The sequence below is a fragment of the Scylla paramamosain genome, chromosome 8 (genome assembly GCF_035594125.1).
Source record: "Scylla paramamosain isolate STU-SP2022 chromosome 8, ASM3559412v1, whole genome shotgun sequence".
NCBI lineage: Eukaryota > Metazoa > Arthropoda > Malacostraca > Decapoda > Portunidae > Scylla > Scylla paramamosain.
Window position 1 is genome coordinate 6,908,903 of NC_087158.1, and position 6,000 is coordinate 6,914,902.

Here is a 6,000-nt window from a genome sequence, read left to right on the forward strand (position 1 = left end):
CAAGACCGCTCATTGCTATAGTAGTGTTGGGAGTAGAAGTTGGGGTAGTGGACAGGAGGAATGACACTGCCCTCACTCTGTGTTGAAAATATATGCTGCCATAAGATGGAGAAAATACTGAATCTGATACTGAAAGAAATAAAGAACAAAATTGTTTACAAAAATTTTATCATAATTGTTTATAATATCAAGCAAATCTACAGAACATAGGACAACTCTACAACAAGCAGGCTCCAGGCTCCAGGCTGGCAAGCTTGAATAGTCTACACATCATATAAACTTTTGACTGAATAAAGATTCAGATGTATCCATACTATTTTACAGGATTTAAGCTTTTAACAATGATACAAGTTCCCCATCAAAGGAACAACAAACTAAAGTCAAGTATGCGATCTCCTTCACTTTGTGTGCCTTCTTGTTGCAGTAAAATAATGCTCAGCTTCATTTATCCAATTTTCATGGTCTAAACGAAACCTTTCTTATCAAAGATAATATAAGTTGTGGGATTTAGTTCACAATCAAATCAACATTTCTCTATTTTACCTACATCTGACATCTCTATTTATATGAATTTTTCTACAGCTACCCACCCAGCAAGAGAAGAGTGCTGTGGAGATCTCCATCACCCACAATAAGTCCCTGAAATGCCTAAATAAACTTGGGATTCATGTTAAATAAAAACAAAACTCACTGGGACATAGTACACATTTGCAAGAGTCCAAGGCAAGACTATCCCACCATCTGTGTACCATGGAATGCTCCCAACAACTGGAGTTACCCACAACTGAGCTGCACTTGGTGCCAATAACCACTCATTCTCAGATACCCAATTCCTAAGCAAATCAGTGCTGCATCTGATTACCACTAGGACAATACTTAGTAAAAATGAACAAAGGTGGGGAGTTCCTCAGTCTATTACCATTACTGGGTAGGATACAGATGGAGAAATAGTACAAAAGACAGTTCAGTATTTAGTACAGTAGAGAACACTAACCCTCACCTATAGAAAGAGATCAGCCATCAATACTTTCAAAGGAATAATTTCATCACTTTTACGAAGAATTTGCCTTTAAGTATTTTTTAACCCCTTATATACCAAACCGCTAAAACACATGGAAAACAAACTTTATGGAGAAACAGAATAATATTACCAAAAGCATGTATTTTGAGTGTTTTTGATCATGTGATCTATAAAAACGCTTAAGTACATGCAAAGAACATTATGTTTGGGAAACAAAAGGACATTACGAGAAACGTGTATTATGAGTGTTTTTATAAGTTCCTTAAGTACCAAAAAGCTAAAACTCACAAATAACACTCTTTATTTAGAAAATAAAAAATCAAAAAATAAAATAAATAGGATTTTTTTTTTTTTGTTATTCATCTTCATAGGTACCGAGATGACAAAATTCTGGGAAAATTCAGGGCAATTATGCGATAAAAGAATATTATCAAAAAAGTTAATTTCAGCTTTTTTTTTTTTTCGGACTGTTATGTACTAAACCCTAAAGTGCATGCAAAGCCTCCAATATGAGGAAATTAAACGACCTTACCAAAAATCTGTGTTTTGTGTTTTTAAGCATGTTAGGCACCAAAACGATAAATAATAAGGAACTCACTCTATATGGGAATCCAAAACAAAGTTACTGAAAACGTGTCTTCTCAGTGTTTTACGTAGAAAAACGCTAAAACGGATGCAAACCAACCAATATCAAGAAGTAGAAAAACATTAACAACAAGGTATATTTTGAGTGTTTTTGAGCTTGTTACCTACAAAAAAACGCGAAAATTGATACAAAGCACTCTATATTGGGAAACAAAGGGACATTGCAAGAAAAGTGTATAATGAATGTTTTATAGTTCAAAAGAACCACAAGCCAAAAAACGCAAAAACTCGTGTATATGGAGAAGTCTCCTAGATACTAAAATGCTGAAACTCATGAATAGCACTCTTAATTGAGAAACAGAACAACTTTACTAAATGCGTGTATTTTGAGTGCTTTTCACATTCTTAGTTACCAAAAACCCCAAATTACATGCGAAAATAGCTTTGTGGGGGAAAAAAAAAGACTTTACCAGAAAAGTGTCTTTTGAGTGTTTTTCAACGTGATAGGTAATAAAGCACTCAAAAGCAGGACAATCACATTACATTAGAATAAAAATATTTTTTTACCAAGAACTTGCCTTTAAATGTTTTTGAGCTCCTTATATACAAAACTGCTAAAACGCATGCAAAACACACTTTATGGAGAAACAGAATAACATTACCAAAACCTTGTATTTTGAGTGTTTTTGATCATGTTATCTATAAAAACGCTTAAATACATGCAAAGAACCTTATGTTTGGGAAACGAAAGGACATTACGAGAAACGTGTATTATGAGTGTTTTTAAGTTCCTTAAGTACCAAAAAGGTAAATCCCACAAATAACACTCTTTATTGAGAAAAAATAAATAAATAAATAAAAAAATAAAAAAAATAGGATTTTTAATTTTTCTTTATTTATCTTCATAGGTATCGAGATGCCAAAATTCTGGGAAAATTCAGGGCAATTATATGATAAAAGAATATTATCAAAAAATTTAATTTTAGCTTTATTTTCGGCCTGTTATCTACCAAACCCTAAAGTGCATGCAAAGCCTCTTATATGAGGAAATTAAACGACCTTATCAGAAATCTCTCTTTTGAGTGCTGTTCAGCATGTTAGGCACCAAAACAATAAATAATAAAGAACTCACTCTATATGGGAATTCTAAACAAAATTACTGAAAACGTGTCTTCTCAGTGTTTTACGTAAAAAAAAACGCTAAAACGGGTGCAAACAAACCAATATAAAGAAATAGAAAAACATTACCAAAAAGGTATATTTTGAGTGTTTTTGAGCTTGTTACCTATAAAAAACACGAAAATTGATGCAAAGCACTCTATAATGGGAAAGAAAAGGACATTGAAAGAAAAGTGTATAATGAGTGTTTTATAGTTCAAAAGAACCACAAGGCAAAAAATGCAAAAACTAGTGTATATGAAGAAGTTTCGTAGATACCAAAATGCTAAAACTCATGAACAACACTCTTAATTGAGAAACAGAACAATCTTACTAAATGTGTGTATTTTGAGTGCTTTTCACATTCTTAGTTACCAAAACCCCAAATTGCATGCGAAGCCAGCTTTATGTGGGAAAAAAATGACATTACCAGAAAAAATGTCTTTTGAGTGTTTTTGAGTGTGTTAGGCAATAAAGCACTAAAAAGGAGGGCAATCACATTACATTGGAATAAAACCAATTTTGAGCTCCTTATATAACAAAACACTAAAACGCATGCAAAATACACTTTATGGTGAAACAGAATAACATTACCAAAAACATGTATTTATTGTGTTTTTGATCATGTTACCAATAAAAACGCTTAAATGACATTAACAGAAAAAATGTCTTTTAAGTGTTTTTGAGCGTGATATGCAACAAAGCACTAAAAAGCAAAAAAATCACATAACTTGGGAATAAAACTAACTTTTACGAAGAACTTGCCTTTAAATGTTTTTTTAACTCCTTACATACCAAAACGCTAAAACGCATGTAAAACACCCTTTATGGAGAAACAGAATAACTACCAAAAATGTGTATTTTGAGTGCTTTTGATCATGTTACTTATAAAAACGCCTAAATACATGTAAAGAACCCTATGTTTGTATAAGAAAAGGACATTAAGAAAATCGTGTATTATGAGTGTTTTTAAATTCCTTAAGTACCAAAAAGCTAAAACACACAAATAACACTTTATAGAGAAAAAAAAAAAATTTATTCATCTTCATAGGTACCAAAATTCTGGAAAATTTCAAGGAAATTTTGTAAAAAAAAATTCATTTAAAAAAAATATCTTTAGCTTTTTTCCAGAGTTATGTAACAAACCATGAAGTGCATGGAAAGCCACCTATATGGAGAAATTACTCGACTTTACCAGAAACCTGTCTTTTGAGTGTTTTTTCCAGCAATTTCAACAATATTACTGAAAACGTGTCTTTTCAGTGATTTACGTAGAAAAACACTAAAACGGATGCAAACCAACCAATATGAAGAAATAGAATAACATTTTCAAAAAGACATATTTTGATGTGTTTTTGAGCTTTTCACCTACAAAAAAAAATGCGAAAATGGATGAAACGCACTCTATATTAGGAAAGAAAAGGATATTACGAGAAACGTGTATAATGAGTGTTTTATAGTTTTAAAAGAACTACAAGGCAAAAAACTAAAAAAACTCGTGTACATAAAGAAGTTTCTTACATACCAAAATGCTGAATCTCATGAATAACACTTTTAATTAAGAAACAGAACAACCTTACTAAATGCCTGTATTTTGAGTGTTTTTCACATTCTTAGTTACCAAAACCCCAAATACCATGCGAAATTAGCTTTATGTGGGAAAAAAAAATATATTACCAGAAAATGTCTTTCGAGTGTTTTTGAGCGTGTTAGGCAATAAACCACTAAAAAGCAATCACATTACATGGGAATAAAACCAACTTTTACCAAGAACTTGCCTTTAGGTGTTTTTGAGCTCATTACATACCAAAACGCTAAAACACATGCAAAACACCTTTTATGGAGAAACAATAACATTACCAAAAATATGTATTTTGAGTGTTTTTGATCATTTTCTCTATAAAAACGCTTAAATACATGCAAAGAACCTTATGTTTGGGAAACGAAAGGACATTACAAGAAATATGTATTATGAGTGTTTTTTAGTTCGTTAAGTACCAAAAAGCTAAAACCCACAAATAACACTCATTATTTAGAAAAATAAATAAATAAAAATAAAAAAATAGGATCTTTTTTTTTGTTATTCATCTTCATAGGTACCGAGATGCCAAAATTCTGGGAAAATTCCGAGCTATTATATGATAAAAGAAAATTATCAAAAAAGTTAATTTTAGTTTTTTTTTGGACTGTTATATACCAAACCCTAAAGTGCATGCAAAGCCTTCTATATGAGGAAATTAAACGAACTTAAAAGAAATCTGTCTTTTGAGTGTTTTTCAGAATGTTAGGCACCAAAACGATAAATAAATAAGGAACTCACTCTATATGGGAATCCAAACAAAACTACTGAAAACGTGTCTTCTCAGTGTTTTACGTAGAAAAACGCTAAAACGGATGCAAACCAACCAATTTAAAAAAAAATAGAAAAACATTACCAAAAAGGTAAATTTTGAGTTTTTTTGAGCTTGTTACCTACAAAAAACGCGAAAATTGATGCAAAGCACTCTATATTAGGAAATAAAAGGACATTGCAAGAAAAGTGTATAATGAGTGTTTTATAGTTCAAAAGAACCAAAAGGCAAAAAACGCAAAAACTTATGGATATTTTCCTAGTTTAGTTTAGTTTTCCTTAGTTTCCTAGATACCAAAATGCTGAAACTCATGAATAACCTTCCTAATTGAGAAACAGAACAACCTTACTAAATGCGTGTATTATGAGAGCTTTTCACATTCTTAGTTACCAAAACCCAAAATTGCATGCGAAACCAGCTTTATGTGAGAAAAAAATGACATTACCAGAAAAGTCTTTTGAGTGTTTTTGAGCCTGATAGGCAATAAAGCATTAAAAAACAGGGCAATCACATTACATTTGAATAAAACCAATTTTTAATAAGAACTTGCCTTTAAGTCTTTTTGAGCTTCTTATATACCAAAACACTAAATCGCATGCAAAATACACTTTATGGTGAAACAGAATAAAATTACCTAAAACATGTATTTTGAATATTTTTGATCATGTTATCTATAAAAACGCTTAAATACATGTTTGGGAAACAAAAGGACATTACGAGAAACGTATATTATGAGAGTTTTTAAGTTTAAGTGCCAAAAATCTAAAACCCACTCTTTATTTAAAAAAAAAAAAAAATAAATAAATAAAAAAATAAAAAAAATAGAATTGTTTTTTTTGTTATTCATCTTCATAGGTACCGAAATGCCAAAATTCTGGGAAAATT